This window comes from Corapipo altera, unplaced genomic scaffold (genome assembly GCF_003945725.1).
Source record: "Corapipo altera isolate COAL_440 unplaced genomic scaffold, ASM394572v1 104, whole genome shotgun sequence".
Classification (NCBI taxonomy): Eukaryota; Metazoa; Chordata; class Aves; order Passeriformes; family Pipridae; genus Corapipo; species Corapipo altera.
In genome coordinates this window covers 4,964,400-4,978,840 of record NW_020884920.1, presented here as the reverse complement: position 1 = coordinate 4,978,840, position 14,441 = coordinate 4,964,400, and the positions used below count along the sequence as shown (strand labels likewise).

Genomic DNA, 14,441 nt, shown 5'->3' with positions numbered 1-14,441 from the left:
ACACACACACACACACACACACACACACACACACACACACACACACACGGACACACACACACACACACACACACACACACACACACACACTCTCTCCAGCCCCAGAGATCCCAACCCTCCACCAGCGCTGCGCTGGGGAGATGCCGGAGTCGGCGCAGGGTGGGATGCGGGTCTGGGTGGGATGAGCTAGGTGGGCTCGGTGGCAGCAGGGAAGAGGAGCAGGAGGGAGGCAGCGCGGGGAGGGGGTGGTGGTGGTGGAGGCAAATGAACAAATCACACCTGCAGCTTTCTGCGTGCCGGAGCCAGCTGCAGCCCAGGCAGCGACCGGCAGGAAAAATCCAGGCTCGCAGGCTCCCAGCAACATCATCTGCGGGGATTTAGGTGCACAGTGAGCTGATGGCAGCTCATCGCTGGGAGCGATTGATTTTGGGGGAGGTTTATTATTAGCAGGAGGGGAAAAGAAGACGGTAACAAAGAGCAAATCCTTCCACACACACTGATTTTTCCAAGGGGTAAATAAAACCCGCTGCAGGGGCGAGGAGGGGAGCTGGTCCCCTCGCCAGGGGACGCAGAGCTTTGGTGGCCCTGATACACCGGGACAACCGTGCCGTGCCGCCGGCGGTGCCGGGGTCGCTGCCGTGCAGCTCCGTGCTCCCCGGCTCCTTCCCAAAGGGTGCAAACGCCCAGCCCTGCCTCCTCCCACGACTCCGCTCTGAGCCTCTCGTTAATTGAACTAAAGCTGTTCACCTTGATAACGCAGCACGGCAGCAAGTTTCCGAGCCGTACGCGGGGGGCTGGAGAGCTATTTGATCCACTTCCAAGGCGCTGCCTTTCAATTCAACCCCTTGCTCTTGAAGGATGGATAACCAGGCCCTCTCTTTTCCCTGTTAATTACTTGAGATAGGAGGTATCAAGCTGCAAACCAGACCATACCTCATAAGGGGATCCAGCACCTGCCAAAGCAGACTGCTTGTTCTTGTCTTCCCTGTCCTTTTCCTCCTCATCCTCATCCTTACCCTCATCCCCATCCCTATCCCAGACCCAGCCTGGCCTGGCTGTTTGTATCTAATACACCACAGCACACTCCCAGCCACCTCTGACTTCACACACGCCTCTCTGCAGGATGGTAAACTAAGCTGGGACCTCACAGCTCTCCCAGGACTCAGTGTTATCCCCCCTAACCACCAACCATGCTGCCCTTCACAGGGAAGAGCTTAGCACCACTTGGCACCATGGGCTGTGACTGCCACCCTAGTAAAGCCAAGGTGAGACAGACCCAATGGACAACACCCCCAGCTTCTCCTCTGGGACTGAGAGACAACTAAAGGATGTGTTATTTTTACACTAAAATCCCATAAACTCAACAGTCTGGTCCATCCATGTCATTTCCTGGCTCTGGTATGTTTAAAATCCCCACCTCCAGGAGCCCTGTGATTTCAGGAGAACCTCAGCTCTGCTCTGCTCAAACCCTCACCGTGGTGAGGAGAAAGGCTGAAATCACAAGCCCCCGAGAGGCCCATATGCAAATTAAATCACCACCAAACACTGGTTATTAAACGCTGTGATTTTTCCGGCACCTTTACAGTTCTGCGCCTACGATTTACGGGTTCACAAAGGCTGATTTCATGACTTCTCAGCATTTCTGAGGTGTCAACACCCACATCACCTCTGTTTGTGTGACACGGCTGTGTCTGTCTCAGCCCAACCACTGGCTGGGTGGGAGACCACCACCTATCACAGCAATTAACTTTACTCATTAAAGCCTCCAAGCTCATAGAGGATACTGCTGCACGGTGGTGTGGATGGGAAGGTTCCCATCCCTTGCTGAAGTTTGGCTCCAGAGCATCCAAAGATGTCATCCTGAGCTACCACATACCAGCACAACCACCATCAAAAAGCCTCTTCCTATCTTCTCTGAGCAGGGCTCACCTTGCTGATGAAACTTGGAGGCTTCTCTGGATGTACCCCTGCACCTCCTGCCCTGGAGTGGCTAAAAAATAATGACTCATTGCAATGTCATTTCTGGAGCTGCTAAAACAAAGGCGCTCTGGGTCCCTCAGTGTCTCACCACTGCAACCTAAACAATAAAGCATCCTGAAGAAAATGAGCTTTTCCCCACCAGCCTCCTCCTCCATCCAGCCCTACCATGCTCTGCCAACCTGAGGTCCCTAGGACCTCCCCAAGACCCATATGGGATGTTCTTACTCATTCATCTTCCTCTCATCCCTCTTCCTGGCTGATTCTCCCCCAGCCCCACTCCCAACGATCCCAATGGATCACTCTCATTCCCTGGCCTGGGTGACACCTCTAACCAGGTGCCACACACCCCACACACATGATGGCTCCTCACAGGCAGGGAGCAGCAGCCCTGCCCCAGCTCTCATCAAGCTCCTTGCATCGGCTCTGAGCGGATCCGATGGATTTTCATTTCCTAACTTTGCCCTTCGGGCTATTTCTAACGAGCTTCCTCACGCTTAAAAAAAAAAAAAATAAAATCCTTCATCTTGCAGCACGGTGTTGGAACAGCAACACTCGGGATGACTGTGCCTGCGAGGAGGCTGGAAATTAATTATATCACAGTGGCTTTAGGTAGGGATCCATCCACTGACCTCCTCAGCCTGGGACCCAGGGAACAGCCAGAACCCCTCTCCCAGAGCAAACAGGCTTTTTCCGGCCTTGAAAAATCTATTTTCCTGGTGTGATGTTTGGTCCGTGCAGCACAGCTCTGGGCACGGAGCCACCCATGTCCTCCCATGACCCTGTCCCCTCACCACAACCCACATCCCCAGCCCCGAGACCCCATGTAGCCTCTGCCTGAAGCACCGGGTCCATCCACCCTCCCAGACTCCTCCCTCCCATCAGGAAAGAGGAATTGATCCTGGGCGCCTTAATTTCCACTAATCAGATGTTTTAATGACTTTCTCAGCACCCAGCACATCCCCACTTCCCACCACCACCCCCTCCAAGGCTGGCCCTGCTCCCAGGCCATGCTGAGGCCCCTGATGTCTCGAAGGCTTTCCTTGGTGGGAGAGCAGTGATTATTCCTCTCAAAAGGTCTCTTATAATGGAAACCATCTCTGCATCCCTCCTTGGTCTCCTCCTGCCGTGACCCAGGCTCCGTCGAGAGGAGCTCTACTCTGAGGCAGCGCCGTGTTTCCATGGAAAGAGTGAATAGCAGAGTCTTCCCAGCGGTTTATTAGAATTCCTTTTACTTCGATGGAGAGTTTTAGAGCAAAGTAAAAAGGCTTTAATGTGGGGCTAATGGAGCCCCTGGGAAGTCCAGGAAGGAAATCTCCCCTGGAGAAGAGGGGGCGTGAGGAGAGGGAGGGCAACTTTCAAGACAAATTCCTGGACAGGTTGAAATTTTTTTGCAGGAGCCATCTCAGGCAGCGAGAAATGGAAATGAATGTTTGTTTTATTTTTAACAGATGTTACAAAAGACCTGCCAGTAATTCAGTGAACGATGCAAAACCTAGATCCCACTCACTTTTCCCGGCATGTCTTCCATCCCCTCCCTCTCCTCCTCAGTACAAATGCTTATTTGCATTTAGCATATCATATTTAAAAAAAAAAATATTAAGCAATAAAATAACAATCATATGCCACTTCATTTCCTCCCTCCCTGAGGCTTTGGTTTCAGTTTAAATCCTTGGTTGGAGCAGCTATTAATTGTTTTTAATAAATTTTTCTGTCTCTTCACATTTCCCAAACCTATTCTCTACTCACCCCCTTTGGGGGGTCCCCTCTTGCCCGCTCCCCCATCCCTCTCTCTCCCTGCTGTTCCCCCAAGGAACAGTTCTTGACTCTGCAAGGTATTTGGAGCCTCAGTGTGAAACACAGCCTGCAGCCTCTTTGGAGGGAAATACAGGGATTTGTCTGCAGTTAAGAGATGGGGAGATGGAAAGGGAAAGAGGTACAATGAGGGGGTCCTAAAACCACCCAGCCAGGGGCTGGAACAGGAGTTAAGACTGTGACCCTCTGAAAAACACCCACGGGCAACTTTGAAGTCGATCTAAACCCCACTGTGATGCCAGAGGGGCATTTGGGGTGAGATACAGCGTTTGTGTCACACATGAAACCCTGACCTGGGAGGCCAGAGACAGTCATGGAATCCCAGAATGGTTTAGGTTGGAAGGGACCTTAAAGACCATCTCATCCCACTCTCCTGCTGTGGGCAGGGATACCTTCCACTATCCCAGGTTGCTCCAAGCCCTGTCCAACCTGGCCTTGAACACTTCCAGGGATGGGGTAGCCACAGCTTCTCTGTGCCAGTGCCTCATCACCCTCACAGGGAGGAATTTCTTCTTAATATCCAATCTATCCCTGCCCTCTGTCGGTGTGAAGCCATTCCCCCTTGTCCTGTCACTCCATGCCCTTGGAAAAAGTCCCTCTCCAGCTCTTTTGTAGTCCTGGCCAGAGGAGCCCTGAATCCCACAGATAACAGATTTCCTGAAAACGAGCAATTTTGGCAGCTCCTAGTTTAACTCTTGACTGCAAAACACAAGCTGCAATGGTTCCCCTTTTCGTGCCTGACTGTGGAATACCACTTCTCCTCCCAATACCCGACTTTCCAAAGAACAAGGTCCCAGGGAAATCTGGACCAGGCAAATCCAGGGTGATTTTCTGCCCTGTTTCCCATTAGCACCCTGCATGCAGAGCCCTGAGTCCACAGCCCATGATCCCACACAGCAGCACACCCTGTGCCGGATTCATACTGCATCGATGCCTTGTTTGTGGGATCCCAAGTAGGAAAGGAGAAGATTGGCTCTGGAGAGCAGCTACAGAGCAGTGCTGATACAAACAGGGTGTCCCTGAGCCCTTTAGAAATCCTAAACCCTGCCTGATTTCCAGGCAGAAAATGGCATCCGTGTGCATTTCCAGGTGACGGAGGAAAACTGGCTGTTTTCACTGAGCTTTCTCCTCTTCCCATTACAATCCTGCACCTGGTTAGCAACTGTCGGAAAGAGGTTAATCACAGTCCTTAAATCAGGAACCTCGTTGTGGTATGCTCGGGATGCACATCTGTGCTCTCCACGGCTCATCCCCAGCGGCATTTGGGAGAAGGCAATATGCCAAAAAAACCCCCACCCCCAAATAAGCCAAATCCCCCTCAAAATGAGCGACAAGCATCCCAGGGTGCAGGATCCTGCTGATTCCGGGAGCCAGTCCTGCAGCACATGTGAAAGGCTCACGGGTGCCCCTGGCCCCGCCACGGCTGCGGGTTAAAGGCATCTTGGATAACACGGTGTTGGCACAGCTGTTATGGGGCAGAAAAGGCTTTTTAGGGATTGGGGTTTTGCTCGCTGGCCAGCCTTGTGATGGAGGGGAGGAGGTGTCACCTGGAAATGCCTTGGGTGCAGGAGCAAACCATGGGGACCAGGGGGTGGTCTCACACCCCAACCCCAGAGCTCAGCCCTTGGCAGAGGAAAATCTGGAGCTCCGGCAACCACCGACTGCCCAGCTTGGCTCCTGATTTCCAAGCACTGCAAAGCCTGGCCTGGCCTGGCTATTTCTAGGCCTGTCCCAGGGGGATCACCCTGCTCTCTCCTTGTTTTGGGAAAAAGCAGCATTTCGGAGCCCCGGTGCTCAGCCGGGGCCGCCGGTGCTCCGCTCCCCACCGGAGACCGGGGCTGCCCCACGCGTGCACGCACCCGCACGAGCACATCCCGGAAAACGGAGGGGAACTGATCCCGGAGGCGAATCTCTTTTGTTCTAACCCCGCCGCTGTAACTGGATCTCCCCGGGTTCTCGGCTCAGGAGCCGCAGCGGATCACATCGCTTTCATGCCTTCCTCCCAGTGCCAGCTTGTCACATTCCCCCGTCGCCGGCGGCGGGGAGGGGACGAGCGGGAAAGGGGAGGCATCGCTCCCAGCGCTTGTTTACCTCGCCACTGCGCACGAGGGGAGTTCGGCGGTAATGAGCAAAAAACCTGGAGGGAGCAGATTGCAGATCCGCGGCATGAGACCACCCCCAACTCACAGGCTGCCCCTTTTTAACGAGGTCCCCCCCCCCCCATCCTCCTCCCCGCCAGGCTCCCCGTGCCCTGACATCTTCCTGCCTTTCCCCGCTGTCTCATTCCGACTGCAGAAATGCTGATTCACAGAGCCCGGCGCAGGAGGCGTTTGGGAGGCAGAGAGAGCAGCACAGCACCGCCCGAACGCACCCGACCTCCCCGGGCGCCTTTACACCGGTGACTGGCGACAACCGAGTCGCTGCAGATTAATCCGCTCTGCGATTATTCCAGCACCTCTTTCCCGGCGATTCCCTCGCCTCTCAGCAAGGTGAATCCATCCCCTGTGCTTCCCGGGAGAGCTTGCATGCGAATTTCTCTCCCCTTTCTGCACAGGGGGAAAGCAAGGTGAAAGATTCCACGCGCCACGCAGCGACACGCCGGGATAGCGGGACGGGGGCGGAGGTGGGGTGGATGCCACTTCCCCGGGGAAATACTTTGCTTTCCAAGTGGTAAGGGCAAAGCGAACGGCACCTTGACCTGCTGCCAGGCATGTGTCAGACCTCACTCGTGGATGCTTTGATGCATCACCAGCAATCCAGACCCTGTTTCCTCCTCCCAGGGCAGCCAGCGCCCAGAGGCAGGGCCCATGCCCCGGCTGGCTCCTGGCATCCGCAGCAATGCCAAGGATTCTGCACCGTGACAGCAGTGGGCACAAGCCGAGCCTGCCTGCTCTGCCTCACCTCCCCTCTCCTCCCTTGCCAGCACGGTGCAGCTGGTGCAGCAGCAGGGCTGAAATCCGAAACAGCAAAAGGATGTTTTTCCGGGGCAGGCAGTGGGGACAATGTCCCCAGCAGCCCAGGGCAAGCAAATGGCTTCAAAAGCAGGAGATGGCTGTCCAAGCATCTTGCTTCTCCCAGGTCCCTTCCCGCTGGGACAACCATGACACATTGTAGGAGAGCTCAGGAGAATAGGCCGACCTGCTTTACTCCATCCTGCATTCAGTGACACCTTCGCTTCTCCTCCCTGAGGCCACGCTTCATCCCAAAGGCACCTGTGGTGCCACGATGGATGCAAACACCTTGGGATCTCATGCACTGAACAGCATGATGTGACACAGACCTTCCTTGTCACCCTCACACTCCACCCTGTGTCGTGTCGCTCTGGACCAGTTCAGCCCTGCTCAGACCAGGCCGGATCTGTCCCAGGGCAGGTGATGCAGGGGGTAAACCCAGTGAACCAGGCTGGGAAGTCAATATTGCATTCAGCTTCCCAACCTCATGGGGTTCACAACCACACTGGATGGGTCTGGGGACACCAGGGCAACAGGACACCCCTTGCCACCACCACGCTGCTGCATCTGCAGCCCTGAGGCTCAAAACTCAAACTCACCTTGTACTTTATTACTTCTAAGTTTTTTTTTTGCTGGAAATATGGAAGCTGTGCCAGTCCCCTGATCCTCTGTGCATGGGTGACTGCCTGCCTGCAGCCAGTGGGCAAGCTGGGCTGCTCATCTGGCTCCCTGAAAAGCCATGGTTCATCTGAATAGATTTCCACCATGCAACTGTAAAGGCCCCAGTGGGTTTGAATATGAGTCCTTGAGGTATTATCTCAGAAGTGCCTCAAGGCAACCACCTGAATCCTTCTGTGACTGCTGCACAAACCTGGAATGTCTCCAGCAGCTGGGGATTATGGATAGGCCTTGCACAGGAGCCCCCACAGGACCACCACAGCCAGCACCATCAGATGCTCCCACGTGCACCCAATCCTCAAAAAACAAGGCACGGTGATGCTAAGAAGACCAAAGCCCTGATGCCAAGGCAGGAAACCAAGCTGAAGTTTTCACATTAATCATATCGAGCTCTATTCTTTTTCATCTATTTCAAGGCAAGTCAAAAAGAGGTTCACACTCTCCCCTGGCAAACCACAGAGGATGACGTGAGCCTGTCTCTTGCATTGCAAGTAGAGTGTGTCAAGCAATTAGCAAGTCATCAGGAATTCAGATAGGGTGGGCAGGATACGATCCTTCAAAGCTCTGGCAGGAGCAGAACCCACCCCAGAGTTTCCCATCAGGCATGGAAGGCAGCAGAGGGAGCAGGGGCTGTTGGTGAGCTCTCACGAGCAGAGGGACACCATGTACCAGCAGAGCCTGGTGCCATAAACCACTTCACTCATGTTTAGCCTGTGCTGTAGCTCAGAGGCCCCAGGCATTCAACACAGATTTCTCTTCACTCATTCCCAGCCTCAGCAAGGTGGCCAGGGCAATTCCAAGAGCTGCTCCTCAGGCATCCTGCAGGCCTGCTGGGTCACCAGGGCACTCCGTGCATGTCCCATCCCTGGGCATTCTGGCATTGCATCAATTCTTGCTGTTGCCACCAGTTTCACTCCCAGCAGCTCTGACCATGCTGGTTTCCACTCAGCATCCTCCCAGCAGCCCAAATCCTGCTCTCCTGGAAGTTAGTGGCAAGACCCATCCAAGAGCCTTCTGTGCTCACCTCGGGAAGCCGCTTCCACTTTGGTCCCCCAGTGCTGCTAAACCCACACCACACAAAGCCGTGGCACAGCACACAAGTTCTATGGTTCCATGTCACCGAGAGCACCTTGGAGGGGCACATGGTGACCTGCAGCCTCCCCAGACACCTTGCTGGTCCCCGTGAGCACCCAACCAGCCCCAAAAGAAAAGAGGGAGGACTATCCCGAGGTGTGAGCTGCCAACCTGGGCGCACACCTTCCTCCGGAGGGATCCGGCGCGACGGGCAGGTTGCACGGGGGACGCCTAATCTTCCACCCGCCCTTTCTCCTCTCCATTGCCGAGGTAGCAGCAGACAATGCTATCTGCTGGGTTGTCAGCCGGCCCTCCTCCCGCAGTCTCTTTAGCCAGAAAACTCTCCATCTGTCTCCAGATGGGGTGTTTCTACCACTCCAGTCAAACCGATTCAGGGTGGAACAATGATGCTTTGTTAACAAAACAATTTTTGTGTGTCAAGCCCTCCTTCTTGCGGGTTTCCCCCCCCCTCCCCAGTCCCCAGTGGGTCAGCTTTGTGTGGCGTCCTACATTTTGTTGTTTCTTTCACATTTTAAAGGCTCCGTATTTTAGTACAAAAGGTGCCTGTGGAGCAGCTTTTATCTGCGAGGCAAGATTTGACACATACGCAGATCACAATTGCGACAGGAGGTTCGTGATGTGGTGGTTAAGGGTGGTGTCAGGACCTTCAGAGTGATGAAGCGTTATTTCCAGTGATTTTTGCCTCCAGGATTTGGTCCGACGCTGCAAATAAGGCTTCTGTGAGCTGGAATCCCCCAAGGGCTCATGGAGGGGGCAGAGAGAGAAAGTTTGAGCTTGTTTTGGTGCGGGGCAGGCTTCAGCTGTGATCACCCATCCTTCTTGTATCCTCCTGTGCAGGACAGGGCACATCTATCACTTGTGAGAGGAAGGGACAGGTATGTGGAACAAATCTACGTGCCCGTGAGTAAACCACAACCCTCTCCCCAGCACAAACCCCGTGGTGGTCAGGAAGACCAAACCTCAGCCCTCCCATGGCCAGAGTCTCTGACTGAAGATCCTGGAGTGTGTTTAACTCCTCCCCAGCTACCCAGGGTTGGATCATCCCCCTTGACACACTCCCTCATCCAGCAGCAGGAAGGATGTAGAGGCCCAGGATGGGTTGTTACAAAGGAGATCCCTCTTTTCTCTTCCGAAGGCATCTCCACCCAGGCCTCCAAGAAAACCAGCTCTTCCTTTATTTTTCTCTCTTTTTTTGCCCTGAAGCAACAAGCATACAAACCACCTTTTGCTCTGCACAAAACCAGCAACTCCCAGCAAACAACCAACCCTCTGGCTCCAGAGCAAACAGCTCCGTGTTCCTAAGCAGGCTGGATATTTCTGCATAAGGGGGACCTTTTCTTCCAGCTCCCCCCACATTTGCAGGCGAGGTCCCTCCTCCTTCCTGTCCTCAGGTAACAGTATCTTCATGGAAACACCACTATTTTTATGAGTCACCCCCCTTCTTTCCCGCTTCTGCTCTGTGGCCAACACCCCTTTGCTTTCAAGATCAAAGCCGAAGGGGACCAGCTGTGTCGCGTCCTTTCCTCTCCAGCCCTTTCCATCTCCATTTGCAGCCGTTGCCAGCGGAGTCCCTGCTGTTCTGACAGCGCTTTGTGCCACCCATCCAGCACCACAGCTCCATGCCCGCCGTCTGCTCCCCCTCCATCCCTCTCCTGCCATCCCTGCTCCTGCTCCAGCCACACTGGGAGCACACGAAACCCTCCAGAGCTCTGGGTTCAGTCCCCTCTGGCAGGCACGGCATGAGAGCTGCCCCGCTGGCTGCCTCAGCTGCCCTGCCTGTCATGTGCTGCTTCAGTGGGAGAAATGTGCTCAGAGAAGAGAGAGAAATGGGATAATCCGCTTCCACTGAAATCCCATCCTAATACCTCGTGTTTGGAAACTCCTCCGCAGACTGGAGCATGAGACTGCATCTCCTTCCAAACCAGCAACTCCATGGGGACCTTCGCTCTGTGCTCCTTTTGGCACGAGGACAACTTCGGCTGGACAAGTCCAGGTACTGCTGAGAAAGTGGCTGAGGGAACAGGAATCTCCCTCCCTGTCCCAAAGGCTGAACATCTCACATGACCCCCTGTGCTGCAGCAGGAATTTGCAACATGATGAGATAATGAGAGTCAGGGATGTGCTTCACTGAGTGAGGGCAGGTTTAGATTAGACATTAGGAAGAAATCCTTCCCTGCGAGGGTGGTGAGTCCCTGGCACAGGTTGCCTGCATCCAAAAAGCCCTGTCCATTTTTGGTCTCCCAGTGAGTTGTTTGTGCACATTTCATGGAAGCTGCTTACATGTGCAGCGACTCGCAAGCGTGACGGGTCCACCTTTGGGGAGTACACCCCATCCTTCGTGGCAGCTTCTCTTGACCACACCACATGCACCTCCTGGGTGCCGCAATGCAACCCCTGCTTCCCAACACCTCGCTGTAACTCAGCTGAAATCCAGCCTGGAGTTCTCTCTCCTACAAGGACTCAGAAGAAAGCACTGCACAGAATTAAGTCTCAATGCTTTTTATATGTAAAACACTGAATTTAGCTGCTAATGGCAATTCCCAGCAGAAAAGGATGGTTAGTAGTGGCGGGTATATTTATGAATACTTTCTAAGCAAATGCCGTGAGGCGGGAAGTGTATCGGTCCTCACGGAAAGCTCCCCAGGCTGCTGCTGCAGGCATCTAAATGCAAAGTTTCACCGTGGCTTTTGAGTTTTGTGCTCTTGCTATACATATCCCTCTCAAATCTCTTCTCTCAGGAACGGTTTCCCAGCCTCTCTCCCATGGTCAGGCGTGTGTCACCGTGACCTGCCCAGCTCAGCAAGGGCAGCAGCATCTCTGTCCTTCGCCAGACACTCCACTGACTTGCCTGTAAATAAAAGTCAGGGGATCTACTTGACTGGTCTCCTTAGCTGCTCTCTCCAAAGTGGCTGAGAGCTGACATATAAAATACCCACGTCCTGGATTTCTGGGAGGTTTTCACTGAGAGCACATTGTTTTTCCCCAGCAAAGCCAGGAAAGAATTTATAGTCGGTCTGCACAGCGAGGCTGCTCTGCTTTCTCTTTCCTGGGACAGGAACCCAGTTTGAAACAGATTGCTAGCAGCTAAATGCAAGTTCCTTAGCAGCTTCCAGGGTGAAAATATTCCCTCTACAGATCTCCTTTTATGTCCACAACACATTATTCCGGTGGAGGGCTCTCTTGCTAAGAAAAGCTTGGGTAACTCCCAGCCTTGTCTCCAAAGTGGTTCAGGTGTGGGAGCCAGCTTCCCTGCAAGCATCCCTTGGTCCTGCTGCCCAGCTGAGATGTCCTTAATTCCTCCATCTGTCCCCTCCAGGCTCTGGCTGGCTCGGCTCTCAGACAGTGAATACATACAGCAGGCTGCAAGGCTGCTTCTCCTAAATATGCACTTTTCCCACAGCTTCAGGAGAAACGATGTCTTCTAAGTCCCCCAGCCCACTCCTTGGGGTGCTTCTGGGGCTTTCCACACTAAGCTGCCTTTGTCCCACCCACCCCATGCAGACAGACAGGAGGTTCACACCAAAACCCACCTCTCCTCTCTGCCTTTAACTGAACCAAAACAAAAAACAGATGGAAAATCAAATGCTGGCAGTGTGAAGCATGTGGGCTGCACTTGCACCAGCCCTCCTGGAGCTGCAGAGTGTATTCCCTCCTGCTCCGGGGTCCCAGGGCAAAGGCAGCCCTCCCCAAAAGGGTTATTGCTGGGGGAGTCCTATTATTCACCCCTGCCAGCCACTGAGCAGCACGGGGTGGGACAGAGGGAAGGAAGGGAAAGCCAGAGGCAAGAGCAGGCTTAGCATTTTGGGATAGTTCAGGAGGAAAAATTTCTCCCTCCAAGCAGGAGTTGCACAATGCACAGCGAACGAGGCACTGGGGTTGCAGACAGAATAGTGTCACAAACTGGACACTGAGCTGCTTTCAACCAAATTCCATCCATCTCATACTTCCTGAGGCAAAGCCCCTGCGGAAGGAACACCTTGCAACCATAGAATTAAGACTGTGCCCTAATGAATGCATGGCATTCCGTGGCCATAAGCAGCTCAGGTGTCCTTAATTCCAGGATTTCTTACACGCTCCATGCCTGACTTTGTAACCTTAATCATGTATTTTCTAGTGTTGCTCTTGTGTGCACGTGAGCTTATCTTCTTTCACTGCAGCCTCTTCTTTTCACCATCTTTTTAGGATAAACAATACCCAGGACTCTTCCACGTGTTTCCTTGGGAGTGCATCAGTGTTCTGAAACTTCCCTGAATGCTCCCCAGTTTTGCAACCGACCCTCCAAGCCGGGCTGAGCGCAGCGAGTGATGGGGCTGCGAAGGCTCAACTCCAGTTCCCGCGGGAGTTTTCCTCACCCTCCAATGCTCGGAGGTCACTCCCACATGTGGTCGAGCATCCGATAACCCCTGTGCCAAGCCAAGGCTCACGGCACAGCAGCAGGAAGAGCAGGAGCAGAGGGAGCCTGCGGTGGGGGCAGGGACCAGCGGCGTGTTTGTGGAGTAACGCTCAAACTGCCGTAACGGATTGCCTTGTTTACACTGGGCCCGGGGAAAATCACTCCAGGGATGGAGACAGAGAAGCGTCCAGAAGCCTCTGAGAGCAGGAGAAGCTCTGCCTCCTCCTGCCTCTTACTTTTGCTTTCAAAAACATCCCCCCCCCCCATTGCTGTACAGGGGCGGAAGCTTTAAAATCACTGTAATAAGCACGTGAGGGATGGGGAAAGGAAAGGAAAAGTGTTATCCGACAGGAATGTGGCTCTTCCGTGGGAGTGTGTGCTCCCCCTCGCCAAGAGGAGCCCTCTGCAGCCAAGGACGCACCAAGAAGGGTCGCTGGGCCACGGAGTTGCCACGAAATGCTGGGAGAGGGAGAAGAAATAGGAACCACCTTAAGGGAGGGGAGCCGCCAGCAGAACAGTTAAAATGACTAAATACTTTCCCAATATCACTCCTCCACGTAAGCATTGCTGTAATTGCCCTTGGGATGTTGCACAACGGCAAGAGGGAGGGGCAGGTGCTGGCAGGGAGGGAGTGAAGGCGTGCAAACCTCCAAAATCTCTGTCCCAGGCGCTGCTGTCATTGAGGAGAGACGCTCACAGACGTCTCTGCCACCTCGGGGCCCCACTGCTGGATTTAGCCCCCGAGGGGCCATTCCTCACACGAGCTGGAGGACTCCCGGGAGGACTCACTCCTCATGCCTCTGAGACACAGCGGGCTGCCCCAGGGAGCAAGAGCAAAAGGCGAGGAGGAACAGAGCCCACGCTGCACTGTGTGGCAAGAAAAAAAAGGGAAAAAGAAAAAGAGAGAGATATAAGGGCTTCATTCAAACGCTCTCACTCTCTGGAAGTCTCACGCAGAGCAGCTGGTCTTTAAGACTGTCACAAGCACGCCATGCAAGCACAGAGCCCTTCCATTTCTGGGTGCTTTTATTAGTGACACTCAGACAGGGGCAGCCACTCGACCCCCGTGTGAAGGAAAAAGGCTGACTCATTCTTCCAGTGATGCTCAAGAGCAGGACACGGTGCTCTGTAGCAGCAGTGAGGGTACTCTCCCGCTTCCTAAGCCAGATCACCGGATCCGGGCTCAGATGCCACACACATACACACACACCATCTAATCCGCAGATGTGCTGGGTCCCCGGATAGAGCATCCACAGCCTCTACTTCCAAAAGCTGCCCGCTGATGCTTGAGTCGAAAGGGAAACCTCTGAGAGATGCAGTCTCGAGGTTTAAAACATCTGTGGGCCATCAGCCATTAAATGGGATGCTATGATGGTTTGCTGCTCTCGGGTCTCACGCCAGGTTCATCGCTGTGCTGGCTGGGTCCCGTCCAGCAATGCATTAAGTGATGTGACTATTTCTGTTCTCATCACATGTTTGCTCTCATCCTCTCCAGGGTGTGTGCAGGGGGGAAAAAAACACATATTCATTAT

The 14,441-nt window shown here is 53.9% G+C and overlaps 1 protein-coding gene across 1 annotated transcript in view; it reads right to left on the bottom strand.

The window, feature by feature from the left end:
- Positions 1-14,441, bottom strand: part of RAI1 (retinoic acid induced 1) — a 73,467-nt gene that overhangs the window by 40,417 nt on the left and 18,609 nt on the right. The gene's annotated exons all lie outside the window — the stretch shown is intronic.